Genomic DNA, 15234 nt, shown 5'->3' with positions numbered 1-15234 from the left:
AGGATACAATGATAGGGACAATTAACTGTGAGAGAGGAGCAATGATTTGGATGCCTTTATGGAGTACTGCTGCATAAACATACCTGGTCAGAGAGTGTTCACACCACCTTCTTCAGCACAAAGGCAGATGAAAAGAGGACAGCTCTCCTAAAAAAGGAAATGGAGAGTTTTCAGCAATTAAAACATTCCTGCAGGGAATGCCCACTACTCTGAACTTCACACCTTTTAGGGTTTATGAAGGCAGACACCATAGCCATATGGCTACAGAGACCCTTTTTACCCTGACAGACACTGGTGTTATTTTTGCCCTGATGAAACCAGGCTGGATTTGGCTGTTACAGAACTATTTCAAGTCACCAAGTACGAGGGACATGTCCCATGGATTCAGTGATCAGCAGCTGATGGCTGGCCAAGCTTTAAGGCTGACTCTGGCCACAGAGGCAGAGCACCTATGTGCACTCTGTGCAATTTCAGATCCGAGTCTGAAGATGGCTCCATCAGCACAAGAGATGCCATCCACTTATGCCTCCCTATAACCAGAGAAAAGTATCATTAGGCACACAAAGAATGAAGAAATAATCAGAATGCTTAGTCAGCCATCAATCACATGGTATTTGTCATAGGCTGACAACAATGCTGCTGAGAAGGCATGGAAGCAGTCACATATGTGCATTATATATTTCTAAAGATGTAAGACTGCGATATAGAACCTACAACAAAAGAAACCAGAGAAAAATAGCCTGAGCAACTCATGGGAGTCAAAGAGAAAAAGAATGACAAAGATTTAACTAAAGCAAGGGAAGAGGAAGGCAGATCTGCAGCATTTCATTTTTTTGTTCCTCCTCACAATGATCAAATTAAAAAGCCCACACACCTGAAGTAAGGAAAGTTACAGGGGAGATAGAAATACAGTCATTCAGAACCACTGTTTAGCTTCAGAAAACTGCTGCATTATCTTCCTTTGTCAAGCGACAGATAATGAAATCAGCAAAAGAAAATGAAGACTTCGGACCCATCATGCAAAAACCAGAAGGAAACCAAGGATTTCTTAGGTATGGCTTTACCAATCTGGACCTAAGGAGCTCTGGCCCTGCAAATACCACCCAGCAAGGCATAAGTGATGATGAAAGGACACACAAGTGACTGTGCCAAGATCCCAGTGCTTTCTCCCATGTCCTCATTGCAGCTACAGCCATAATGCTACCCTCACACACTCAGCCCAACAAGTATAAGACATCAACATAAGACAACATAAAAACCAGAACTTGGCATAGGCATGTGCCCAGCACCCAGTTACAGAGCTGTGATTTACTAATAAACCTTTCTTCAGGAACCTTCCTCATGTTTCATTTATACCTCTGAAAACACCTCAGATAAAACCCTGGCTCCACCAACACCAGGCAAGATTTGTCATTGACTTAAGGATAAATATCCCAGTTGCATTTCTGTTTCCACTGCATGATGTCTGAAGCTCCAAACATGACTTTAGCATTTAATTCATGGTGACAGGCAGTCAACCTCAGCATTGCCAACACCCAGCCAACAGAGAGCTACAGAAATCCCTCTAAGACTCGACCCTCTCTAGCTATTAGAAGAGAAACACCCATTAAATGCGCTGGTGTGAATTAGAAGAAAGCACACAGGGAGTAGAGAATATGGACATTATTATTTTAGGTAAAGCTTGGGTTTCCTTAAAGTTATGATAAAAACAATCAGGTAACTACAGCTGGTGCTGCGAGGGCCACAGGGCAGTAAAAGGGCTGCTGCTGGTGCCCAGCCTGTTTTCATAGCAACAGCACCAAAACAGATGCTGCGAGCTCTGCGAGGACAAGTAGCTGCATAGTTTGTTCCTAGAGGGAACTGTTTAATGTCTAATCATTAACAGTAAAAACCACCCTAGATAAAAGTCAGCTAGCGACAGACTAACGCAATGATGCATTTCATGTCAGCAGAGTCATTACAGTCACCAGGAAGCACAGGATGTCTGCTTGTTCCTGTTATGGCTCTACTGCGTTTCCCTGCAGAAGGGACAGCTTTGCAGGAAACAACAGAAATTAGAATTAGAAGTAATAATCTATTTGTTCTTTAAACCTCTCTCAGCCAAACAGCGAGAGCATCTGCTGCAGTGTGCTGAAGGCAGATCAGACATGCTCGTATGCATCAGGGCACTTTGAGCTGCTGCTGCCATTAAAGATGAGAAGCAGCAGCAGCAGTGCTGGGAGGTTGCTTGCCAGAAATACTGCAGAGTTACGTGGTCTGAAAAGTGCAAACCTCAAATGTGTCAAGCCCATTACTTGCCTGGTAAGGCTGTGAGGGCAAACCAAGCCCAACTTGCACCTGTAGGACCCTATTCTATGATAAAGCAGCAGGTGTGGGAGTCCTCTAAGAGCCTGAGCTGGAAACAGAGGTGCATTAACCATCAACTGCCTGTGCAGCACATTGACCCCATGGAAGAGAAGCTACATGTCCCATGTTACACACCAGGATGGGAATGGGCAGGCACTAAGCACAGTGACAGCAAGTGCAGCAGCACCTATCTCCTACCTGCAGCCTGAGAGCATCGTCAGCTGTGATAGCTCTGACGTGGGTGTCACACAAACACCGGCACTGCTATCAGGTTGGATGTAAGGGAGAGGTTCTTTACTGTGAGGGTGCTGAGGCAATGGCACAGGGTGCCCAGGGAAGTTGTGAATGCTCCATCCCTGGCAGTGTTCAAGGCCAGGCTGGACAGAGCCTTGGGAGACATGGTTTAATGTGAGGTGTCCCTGCCCATGGCAGGGGGTTGGAACTGGATGATCTTCAGGTCCTTTCCAACCCAAACCATTCTGTGATTTTATCAGACAGCACGGACAACATCAAGTCCTGTCACCCTTCCATGAAATTTGCTGGATCAAGACACCTGCTCAGACTCACTCCAGCCCAGCCCATGAGGCATCAGTACCTACCACATAGAGGAACCCAGAGGCATTTATTCTCTTCTGAATCAACCCCATTCCCTTGACTAAATCCCAGAGATGACTGCTGAGAGCAAAACCCCTCAGGGGCCCTCCCTCCACACACCTCTGCCCAGGAGGGATGTCCACCTAAGCCCCATCCCCACAAAACCTCCGAAGCTGTGGCTGCAAGCAAGCACAGGGGAAGTTGCTGCAGCTGGAGCCTGGTAACAGCACAAGGGAAAGAGAACTAAGCCAGACCCTTTGAAGTCGATATAAATTGTTTTTTCTTCACTACCAGAGGTATGTAAGACTCCATGGATGAGCACGGAGAAAGCCTGCATCAGAAGTGCTATCTGCAGCATCCTCACTAAACCCTTCCTATTGAGTACCTTTATCACTCAAAAGAACACTGAACCCAAAACCTGTTCAAATAGGGCTGATGTTCAAAGATGGGTTCTAAACAAGTGTAAAAAAAGAGCCCAAAACGCTATGAAAAAGGCAGCAGCACATCAGCAAATCTGTCTTCACTTCCCGAAGACAAAACCTTGCTCTGCCCATCCCACAATAACCCCAGGCCCTGGGGTGCTCTGTGCCAGAAGATGCCTCCAGCAGGAACATCCTCCATCTCCTGCTGGCCACGCAGGGCTCGCTGTCGTTCCATGAACACAAGGACAAAGCCCACGTGGCACAGCACAGCACAACCCCTGCCCAGCTGAGCGAAGCAGAGAACAACAAACCCCAACGCTTTCAACATGCAGCTGCACACTCTGAAGTACTGAATTACTTAGGGTTACCAGACAGCAGCACCAACCCAAATGTACATTCACTGGGTTCTAACAGAGCCTGTCACCGTTTGTTCTTCATCACTGACCCCTGTATTTATGTATAAACTATTCACATAACATAAGGCAGAGCTGTGCTTGAAAGCATCACAGAAATAGGCCTTTTTTCAAACAATGTATTTAAATAGGGGTACCCAAATCACATTTCTTCAGTATCTTTTATCAAAAGCTCTCAAAAGCTTCTTAAGCAACTACAGTTTGCTTCCCTGCTAATGTGGTGTTGAAAAGAAAAAGCTCAACTGCTTCATTATAATCATGTTGATGGTCCTATAAATCTGCAATCAGAGACCTGGGAAGCTCTCAAAGCCTGTTGTCCCCGAGACAGAGCATCACTACTGCTCTTCCTCTGCACCCACGAGGAACATCACCCCCTTCACCAACAGTCACAATGCAAAGCCAAAACCATACAGATCTATAGCGTCCCTATGAGCCTGCTGAGTGTGTCACAAAGCAAATGGTTGCCCAGCCACTGGGATAAATGAAAATCATCTGATGAACCTGCATCCCCCACAATGGACCAAAACTGAAGCTCCTTCCACCGCCAAAACATCGAGTGTGGCTCATGTCATACTGAAGATGACAGCAGGAATCCACAGCATCCCAAGAGCCAGGCTGACTTGGGGCAACGCCATTTCGACCCTCCTCTTAGCATCGATGTGAAGTAGCACAGTTGTCCTCACTCAGACCAGCTAATGAAGTCTGAACTGCATGAACAAATAGTTCATGCATGAATAGGAAGGTCCTTTCCAACCCTAACTATTCTATGATTCTATGAACAAACCTCATAAGGTCTGAACAGCAACCACAACTGGGAGAAAACTGAGGCAGCCTTCAAATGCTGGAGAAAGCCCACCCCAATGAGATCTGGTTCAGTGTCACATCAGCCAGGAAAGCAAACTAATAATATTTATAGAAATGGAGTTAAATCTTATAGAAATGTGGTCATGCAAGCAAATTCACGGAGAGGCACCTGCCAGCTCTGGGTGCAAGGGTGGAAGAGGTCACAGATTGATGAGCTCTCACTTACAAATCTGTCCTTTTCCAGCACATTTATACAGCTTGCAAAACCTTGTAAAGAGCACTTGGCAACAAGCCTGCCAGCAAACTCTGTTAGACTGTAGGAAATGAGCAGGAACGCATGCAGGCATGAGGGACAAGTATTAGATCATGCAATAGGCTCACCCGCTCCTTAACCTTCTACTCCAACAACTACTTCCACAACAACCTTTTAAATTGGAATTAATGACAACATTCTCCTGGAAGGAAGGTACAAGAAGCAAGAGCACTGTCAACTTGCACCATCTTTTAGTTTTCTTAGACAAAATTAAACACTGATAGTGAAAATGGCCTTTTACTTCAATAATTTCACTCAAATTTCATCTAAAGGCCCCAAGATAAAGCGTTTACTGTGTGAAATTAAAGAGTTTTCAGAATTCTACAATTTATTAATGCCCAGTGCTTCCAGCACCTGCAAGAGGAGCTACTCCAGGTCAGCTGCAGCCTGCTAGCAAGCTGAAGAACATTAAGCAAAGAAATACAGAAGCTGTGGACAAAAGCCTCTCAAATACTCTTACAAGATTAAGTGAAAAGAGTCCAAGACCGCTCCTCTTCCCACTCAGCCATTACATTTCATTTTTAATCAGCATAAAAGCTACAGGTTAAGCCAGCAGGTCCCTCATTGAGATTGAAGGAATGGGAATTTACAAGCCAACAAGAGAAAGGTGGAGAGAAACCCAGAGCCAACATAGAGCCCCTTTTGCAGTAATTAAAAAATCCTGCATTTGATTAAGTTTTACCTTGTATGCATGAAAAATTCAAACAGCATTTGGACAACTGCTTAAAAGAAGCCAGCCACGTAACTCTTGACGGTCCAAACCCGATCCAGAGGCACTAGCACTTGGGTTAGCTGGATACAATCAGTCCCTGCAGGAATTTGAACCTGTAATTACAGCATAGCACAGCAGTGTGCACGTGGGGATATAAAGGAGAAAGGCTTTATTTATGCAAGGGACAAGAGTTTCAGGGATTACATGATTAAATCAAGGAGCAATGGTTCAATGCAGAAAGCCAGCAGATTCAGGAAGCTCTTAAAACAGCTGCAGCAGAGACTCCGGCTTCTCAAACTACAGGAAAAATGAGGGAGCAGCACACTTTTTAAGCAGGGTGGTTTGCCTGCAGACAGATTGTATTTCCCTTACAACATACCAGCGTGCACAGTTACTAGCCAAACAACCTCTCCCAGCTGTTATTTACTGAAGAGAGTAGGAAGTGGTTACTCTCTCGAGCTACAGCTAAACCACAGCAACTCTTTAATTCTCCTCGTCTTCATGCAGTACAAAGGGAGCGCAGTAACAGTGCACCAAAGAGATGCACACAATACATCTCCTCTGGTAGTTGACAACCCTCTTCTATTTTGGGGATGCTCATCTGCAGGTGGAATGGGATTTATGTTCCCACGACTGACAACACAACTCACTCGACTCCGCTCCATCCTGGCTTATGGCAGCTGCTGCTATTTTGAGCACTATGCCTCTCCAGTGCTGCTGAACAAGATTATTCCAAAGGTGAGAACTATTTCCAGATAACACAAGAACAGTATTTTCCACACTTTAAAAGTATTAAAATAAAATAATCATGGCTGTTTAAGAAGCTTTGCAAGAGATTGAAGAACCTTCTCCAGTAAAGACAGGGTCTACCTGCATTAATAGGCTTTCTTATACATAACCTATGCAGCTGCTGAGACTATTAAAGTCACTGCCCTGCTGGACTGGGTAAAATAAGTCTTACCTGGGCTATCACAAAGATATTATTCACTAGCAAGTAGGAAAGCATCTGTTCCCTCTACCCTGACAAGACCCTTGCCTTCTGACAAACAGATTGACAATACAGTCCTCCAGAAGTCACAGCTACAGGCACTCTGTGCTGGAATTGCCCCTAGAAATACCCATAAACCAAAAGAAACAGGAAAATGAGATGCAACATTGAGTCAATATCATACGTACTCCTAACAGAAATGTTAGATCTAGAGCATATAGATTTGGTTTTCACACACACGCACCACAAACACTTTTCACGAGCACACACCAAAAGAGCAGGCTCTTCTTAAAGTACTTCAGGAATTTAAGAGTTAACTGCACTCTAGAAACTGTCAGCCTAAATCCCCGGAAAGAAGAGCTGAGGGTGGGATAATAAGGCAAAGAATGTTACCCATCTAATTAGCAATCAGAGGAGACGAATTCTGTGATCAGTCAGAAGCACTGACTTCTTTAAGCTTAATATTGACCCACGAGAGCACTGCAGTTCAGCTAGAGAGGTTTGTGGTCGCTCACCCCAAGGTCCCTGACACAGAGAGCCTCTAATTGCTACAAGAGCTCTGCAAGATGAAGGGCTAAGCTGGACAGTCTACCAGAAGGCCTGAAATGAGAGCAGCTCAGCTTCTTCCCTGCCCAAGTTGAAAGGCTGCCCACTGCAGCTCTGGTGATCCAGCTTCCACTGCAATTAGCCACAAAAGATGGATCAGTCCAGCAATTGTTTCAGCCTTCAGAAGCTTGTGTCTTCCACGATGCCTGTAATGAACAATGCCTGGACAAATTAAATTCCAGTCAAGTCGTCACCAGCTGCTGTTCATACGCACACAGTTTTTTAAGTAACATCCTGGAGCAAGCCCTTCCTTGTCCTCCATAAGCTCAATTGCTTGTGCCCCACAGGGCTGCTGGAAAATAATTACTCCTCTCTAAACCCACAGGCTACTCTTCCAAAGTAGGTGTGCCCCATGACTAATACCTGGCAAGGAACCAGTTCCATCTGCATTGGTATGCTGGGAGCACAGAGCTACTGCTGTCACTTGCAACAGCTCCTCTTATATCTATACTAACAAAAGTGAAGCCCTTTCTTTCACCCCAGTGCTAAAAAGGCTGCATATATTTCTGATGGTATCTTTACCAAGTGTATCTGCTGCGTCTCACAGGCACTAATATATCAGCCTTTAAAACAATTGCTCTAAACTTGATGGTTTTCTACCAGGGACCATAGTGCCATATACTTGAGCAACTGACAAACGAATTTGGCATTGCACCTCTGCAGTGGAAGTCAGCAGAAAACATGGGATTTTTGTTACCTTTCCCAGGGAGATATTTACTGCAAGCCCCTTCAGAGCACAAAGTGGGATTTATGCTTTGTCTAGTCTGCGGACTCACCGAAGTGGAATTGAGAGGAACACACCCGTTGTTCTCACATCTCTTCCTGGGGATACACTTTCTATAGCCTGGTTCCCAACACAACCAGCACCACAGCACCAGGAAACAAGAATTCATTCAAATGAGCAGGAAACCTACAGCACAGCCTGAAGCAGCTCTTTCAGAGGGATGCTGGAGTGCTAGGAGCCAAACTCAACTCAGTAAGGCTGCAAGGAGAAACCTGAGAAAGAGAGAGCCATGTGTATTCACACTGCTGACTGACTGGGCTTGCTGCACAGTCCCACCTCAAATAAAACAAACCTGACCCAAACTGACAGCACTTACAGGTCCCATGCTCTGGAAACCACCTGTAGGCAAAGCAGCACGGGGTCTTCCATTGAAAGACATGATGAGAGGTTAGTTTTGCATTCCTCTTTGAGAGCTTTTCTTACACATTCACCTGAAAACAATCTCCAGGTCCTGTTTGTGAGGGGGGAAAAAAAGCAAACCACAAACCAACCAACCACAATACTAAATCACTGTACTAACCAGCATCTAATCCCATCGTACCTGCAGTTGTCTTCACCTGACTGAAGCACAAGGTGAATGGTCCTCATCCTTTATAGACTTCCTGTGAGCCTTCTTTACCAGCAAATACTCAAGAAACCAACAAGCCAAACCAAAGAAATCAAACTTAGTGATTCCCTGACCATGTGAAAGAAAATACAGTTTGAAGATCATCAACACCTGAATTTCTATTCTTGCAGACTTTTGTCTCCGAACTTCATTTCATTCCATGTCTTACAGGACACCAACCCATTCGCAACTGCTAGATAATATTTCTTATTTTAGTACATTCATCTCAACCTTCCCTGCTTTTCAAAGCTGATACCTTCAAAAACCTCACAGAAAGCATATGATTTATGAGTATTTATTTCCCCTTCTCAAAGTGACAGTGCCAGTACTTAAGCAGAAAACATGCTGGTACCAGGAGGCATGTTCCACTTGCTAACTTTAACACATTCTTTGCAAAAAACTCACTTTATATCCTTCCAGATGATCAGCACCACTTTTGCTTCAAGCTTTACCAGGAAGGATCTTACAAGGATGGAAGCCAATGGGTCAAGATCAACAGCATAACTCCATATGCAGCTCACAGTATGAGTGACAGCAACACTTAATGGGGATTAGCTGCAACGAAACCTGCCTGACAGGAGCCTAACACAAGCTTTCCATCGGATGCTACTGCAGGCGCTAGCTCTACTTGTGGTTTCCCAGCACTCTGCCCAAGACACAACGTGTAATGCTCACCAGATCCTTTGGGTCATTGGAAACGCATTAACTGGAGCCATCCACTCGGATTCTCAGCACCTCTACATGCACAGGCTTCATTCCCACAGTGGCCAGAAGCGCATCCACATCTAAGCTTATGCTTATGGACACCATTCCAAAGTTACAAGCAGAAAGGTCATATTTTTTGACCTTAACTAAAGATCTTTCTTTTAAGAAGTTAAAGAGCATCTCAGGCCTTTTTATTACCCCCAATAGAAAAGTTGCACAGTAACATTACGTTCACATTTGTGTTAGGGAATCACACCATAATCCCTAGCAAGGAACTGGAAAGGGCAGGCATGATAAATCATGATTTATTGAGCATAAACACAGATTCTTTACCAGAAAGAAAGAAGTTACCCTTCGATTGGAAGACTACAGCAGGAATCCCTCCTTAAAGCAGTTTCTGCAGTAAGCCTACAGAGAAATGCTTCTATAGTTTCAGAACTGAAGCAGAAAAATCAGAGGACAAGCTGCAAAGGTTTAAAACACACGAGAAACATTCAGACCTTGTGCATTTTTCTAACAACAGATGAGGCAGAAATGGACAAAAAGCCTTCAGGGCTCAAAAAAGCCCCAAACTATAGAATTAAAAATAGGTTTGTTTTTCTCTGAAAGCGATAAGTTGATAAAATAAAAAAATAAAGCTTTTGGAGAGCATTAGAGACTCTTACGCAGTTCATTTTGCAGCCTTTTCCCTTCCCTCTTTCTGTAGACTTAAGATAAATCAAAGCAGAAGTTACTGGAGTTTCTCAGCTTTGACAGTTTCTTAAAAGTCCATTAAATAAATATATATAGCTTTAACTGTACATTTGGAAGCATTTTCAGTTGTAAGAACCAACATAGGCTTTTTCTTGTCTGTTAGAAGGGGGAAAACCACACAAATTATGGAAAAGCGTAATCCTTAACTAAATTTCCTGTTTTCTGTCGCAGCATTAACAGTGTGCCTGAATTTCCTCCCTTTTATTTTTCCCCTCCCTCTTTTTAACATCACAGTCAATTCCTCCCCACCCATTGAACACAACCCAAAGGCTATGGGAAGTTTCAAGCATGTTCAAGTTTGAAACATCAGCTGAATTCGCAATTCACTCTCAAGGAAAAAAATCCATCTCCTAAAACAAAGATTAAGCCTACTTAAGCTGAAGAACTGCTCCTCTCACACACCAGCTAAACACCACCAGCATTAAGAATTAACTGTGCATCGCTCTACTCAGCCTTTACAAACAGCTTTGTTATCTCAACCACTTTCAGTTGGGGGTTTTTTAAGTTAGTTTGTGGCTTTTCAGGTATTTTGGAGGAGCAGAAGGAAGGACGAAAGCAGTAAAACTGTGCAATACAAGGAACATTTTTATCCAATTGATGGGTTCGCTGGAGAGAAAATTTACATCCAAGAAACTCGCGACTGTTGGGAGCAACTTTCAGAAGCAGCATTTAACATAAAAACGTGGTTGTACTGCACAATGGCCCATTTGTTCTGGCATTTTAATAAAGGGCCTTTTAGCAGAACAAAGCTGAAGCAGCTGATAACAGGGGACTCTTATACGTGACAGCAGTAAAATCTGTATGGCTGGAACTAGTGCCAGGGGATGGAGCAGAGTGAGCTGAAGCAAAGTGCCCATGTACATGGCCATCAGAACCAGGTGCTTCCAGCCGGTACCCACAAGCAAGGTCCAACTCTTCCAGCTCTCCTAATCTTAAATTCCAGCAGTTTATTTTTAAATGCAAAGTAAGTGAATAAATAGAGGACAAATGAATTGAAAAAAACCCACAGAACCCAAACCAAACCAATCCAGTTTTGCTGGTTTGTCCTTACTGCGATGACAGTCAGACCACACAGCACGAGGGAACTGGATTTACGTTTTCTTTTAGTTTTGGTCCCTTCCCCGTTTCATTTCTTCTGCCATTCTGCACATCAAGCTAGAAAACCCAGAAGAGAGAAAGAAAATCTATCCCTTTATCTGGCAACAGGTGAGAAGAAGAGACACACACTGTCCAAAGAAGTCAGAGATGCTGAACTGGGCAATTCTGAAATTCACTGTATACACAGGATCCCACTGCAAGGTTGCTGGTCTGGGGCTAAACCCATGAAATAAGTGATATTTGAGCAATTAGAGAGAGCTTTCAACTATTGGACCTCTGCATCCCAATTCCTTTGACTTCTTATGCTTAAGGGGAAACCAGTACTGGGTCTATCAGAAACACGAGCAAGCCAGGACCGCAGCCACAGCAGGTACCTTACCTCAGGCCGTACCCACTATTACACTGGTAGAGACATGGTATTTTATAAACCCCTTTTTCCTCTTGCTCTACCTTCCCCAAACAATTACAGACTTTTACCCTGCTTTTTATGCAGCCATCATTTTTGGGTCATCCACCCACAGCCTTTCTACAGCACAGCAGCACTGACATCCCTCTCACTGGCTCTGCTGCTACCCACAGCATTCGGAACTCTCATGAATTCAGAGCTGTGCTGGGGTCTGTAAACCCAAGACAACTGAACTAGATGATCTGTCCCACCTGAGCTAATCTTCACAGCAGAAAAGGCAAGAAGGCAGTGGGGTTTTTAAGCGCGTTCTGCCATTCACCTCCTAAAGACGTCAAAGAAAACGCTCCCGCTACCACTGGCAAGTGCACAAGCAGCTACTTCAAGCCCTATGGAAAACAGACCTAAGGGCAATTAGGTAGGTGCTGGTGCTCAGCCAGCCCCATGAGTCCACAGACTCACCTCTGCACTAACAGGACAGTTTCTGGCAGGGAGAACCATGATTCCCTGCCACTGACGGTGACAACTTCCACGCCAGGAAGTGAACAGCGGTTACCAGCAATCAGTCAGGGGTTTCTGAAGGGCAGTGTCCAGTTCCCCTGGAGCCAAGTTCAGGGACAAGGAGCCAGGCACTCATCTTGTTCCATTAACGAACTTCAGAGCATGACAACCTCCCAGCGCACGAGGCAGGGCAGATCAGTTATCTCTGGTTTGCAGATAAGGTAATAAGGCAGGAAGGCAGAAGTTGGGCCGGCCACAGGGGAAGCGTGATGAGCAGAGGACAAATCTACATCTCCCGAGCCACACGCTCCTCTCCCGGCCACTGAGCTATCATCCTTGCCTGTTTGAACCAAGAGAAGGCACTCTGCTGGTAGGCTGCCATTCCCCTGCCTTCAAAGGGGGATATTCCCTTCCTAAGGTAACTCATGATGTCAAAAAGCACAAATTATCTTAAGTAATACCAGGTATACACCATACCCAGCGATAAGATGGATGCAGAAATAAAAATGGTAGGTACATGGAAATGTACCTCCTGTGATAAAATCCACAACAACACGTGAGAGCCATTTCCATTTGTTTCACAGCTACGGATGGCAGAAGAAAACCTCTCAAACAATAAGCTCTATTTAAACATATGGATCCAGGTTTTTCGGTGCATCCTCCTCCATGCTGGCTACAACCAGAGTATGATAAATGGTGCTACATTGCCACGGAGCTCCTGCACATTTGGTTTACAATCACCCTTCGACCCCAAACCAGCAGTGAGCATCTACCTGCACACACGAGATGTCCCACAGAGCAGAAAGGCACAAAGCCACCAAAGGATGAAGGTCTGACTTCAGCAACACATGCCTGAGAAGCAAGAAGTGTCTGAAAAACGGTATGTGGAGGAAACCAAGCAACTACCTCGAAAGCTTCAAGTTCACTTACTCAGACTAAACAGCACGCTAACCATTTCTGTGGTCTGCCACAAGCCAGCGTTTCTCCTGGTAGTAATCACCATGGCTGTACTTGCCCAGGTCAGTCTTACAAGAAGCCCCCAGCTATAAACAAAGCTGAAGGCTGCCAGCTCCCTGCCTCAAACAAAACCCACCCCACACATTAAACATAGCTCAGCACCCTAAAAGCCACAATAACCTCGTGTCTCATTTACAAGCGCAGTACTAGAGATCATGCCTTAGAGCAGGGTGCAGCTCTATCACAGTCCATTTGGCTTTCATTTAAGGCCACAGCTGATGGCAATGGCTCAGTACAGAGGTAAATCCCATTTACCTGCTCCAGCACTGTTGAAGACAATGAGCTGCTGAGGTCAGGCACACAGCTCCTGAACCACACACAGTGGTCCCAGTCCCTGCTCATCTACACAGCACACGCTTCACCTCCTAAAGGGCACCGCCAGCATCTGCCCTTTCATTCCACACCTCTGTTTGGAAATGAGAAGGGAATAGGTTTTCCCTTTGTCTGTGGCACCCACTTACCTCCTCTGTTCTGCTCTACCTCCGTAACACAGAAAATCCAGATCCTGCAGCTACCCCTCCTTTATATAACCCATGCACTACAATTCACTAATGCCTCCAAAGTACTGCCCAGAACAGGAAGCCTACCAGTACTACCCTTAACCAGCCATCAACTCCTCCAGCTATTTCCCCCTTCTCTCCATAACTTCTCGACACCAAGCCGCCGTTAACTCACACGAAAAACCCCTAGAGTGGATTACATGGTATTAGACCTTCTGACAGCATTCCCAACCTCCCTTCATACCCTGAAAGATGGTCTAGACCCACTCCCCATTAAGTCACCCAACTTCCAAAGAGAGCTGGTGCTGAACTGTGTCTCTCACCAGCTCCAGCTGCCCCCTCACTGCCTCAGCCACCCAAAAGCAGGGGATGCTCCTCGCCATTCCAGCTCCAGTCACGCACCCTGCGCCCGCCACCTCCATCACGAAAGCCCCTGTCCCCCAACAGCCTCCCGCTGCAGCTCACCCAAGGAGCTCGGGGGCCCTCACCGCAACACAGCACAGCCCCTCTCTACATGCACCCCCAAACACAGCCCCATAGGGTCTCCTAGCACTGATCCTCATGCAGAAATTACACCCTCCCAGTTCACCAGCACCCCGAGATCCCCATCAGACACCCTCTCAGCTGCTCATCCCTACCCTTCACCCCAATATCCCAAGCTCCAGCATCCCCAGGGCCCCTTAACCCCACCCCACTGTCCCCCACCTCCGACCTGCCCAGGGAGCCCCCTCCACCCAGCCCTGCACCCCAGGACCCCAGCACCCTCCTATCCCCATTCCCCCAGCCCAGGGGACAACCAACACCCCAGGGTCCCTCCACCTCGGGGGCCAGCAGCCCCCTCCATCCGCCCTGGCACCCCTCACAGACATCCCAAAGCCCTCAAGACCCCAGCACCCCCTCCCCAGACCTCAGCCCCTCCAACACCAGCCCCGCTTTAGGCCCCGGGCACTCTCAGCCTCCACCCCGTTCACTTGGAGCCCCAGAGCAACCCCGGGCCCTCCGCTCCCTCACCCCCCCCCCCGGTCCCTCCCTCCATCCCTCTCGCTCTGCCCAGCGTCCCCTCAGGACCCCGCACGATCTCCCCCCGCCCAGCCCCACCAACCCGCTCCATGTCCCGCCGCCCGGGCCGCAGCGGGCCGCGAGGGGCCGCGGGCAGAGCAGGGCAGGGCAGGGCCGAGCCGGGTCGGACCAGGCCGGGCCGGAACCACCGCCAGGCCTTGGCCTGTGCCAGCCGCCCCCTCCCCGCTCGCCAGACGCCGACCCCGTCCCCGGTCCCCGCGGCGCGGGCGGCTCCTCACCGGCTTCGGCGGGGCCGGGGCGCGGAGGGGCGGAAGAGCGGAGCCACCGCCTCAGACAGCGCCAGCGCCGCCGCCGCGCAACGCAGCCTGCTGCCCAGCCCCGGCCGGGCGCGGGCACGGCTAGCCCCGCCCCGCAGCCTGACTGGCGGCTCGGCCAACCAATAGGAGCTCGCGTCGCGGGGAGAACCAATCGCAGCCCGGCGAGGAGGCGGGAGCGGGCGAGTCCGCCAGGTTCGGTTGCGGCGGCGGCGCGGAGGGAGGGCGGTGAAGGGGCGGGGCCGGCTGCGGAGCGGCGGGTTGAACAGCCAATCAGCGGCGGGGGCGGGGCGGCCGTAGGTAAATATCTCATTAATATTAATAAGAGGCGCGG

General features: G+C 47.3%; 1 protein-coding gene across 3 annotated transcripts in view; it reads right to left on the bottom strand.

Moving 5' to 3' along the window:
- Positions 1–14942, bottom strand: part of GNG7 (G protein subunit gamma 7) — a 65315-nt gene extending 50373 nt beyond the window's left edge. For 2 of the 3 annotated variants that reach the window (XM_057432797.1, XM_057432831.1), the window contains exons 1-2: positions 13322–13443; positions 84–147 (exon numbers count right to left, since the gene is read on the bottom strand). The gene's annotated coding sequence lies outside the window, so the exon portion shown is untranslated. Of the gene's footprint in view, positions 1–83; positions 148–13321; positions 13444–14864 lie in introns of those variants that run through there. The other variant, XM_057432805.1, reaches the window with a different exon arrangement.
- Positions 14943–15234: the final 292 nt, after the last annotated feature.

This window comes from Pezoporus wallicus, unplaced genomic scaffold, assembly GCF_028554395.1.
Source record: "Pezoporus wallicus isolate ANWC-B61680 ecotype Strahan unplaced genomic scaffold, APGP_CSIRO_Pwel_v1 contig_10287, whole genome shotgun sequence".
Lineage (NCBI taxonomy): Eukaryota > Metazoa > Chordata > Aves > Psittaciformes > Psittacidae > Pezoporus > Pezoporus wallicus.
The sequence above is the reverse complement of the archived record's forward strand: the minus strand, read 5'-3'. Positions and strand labels throughout refer to the sequence as shown.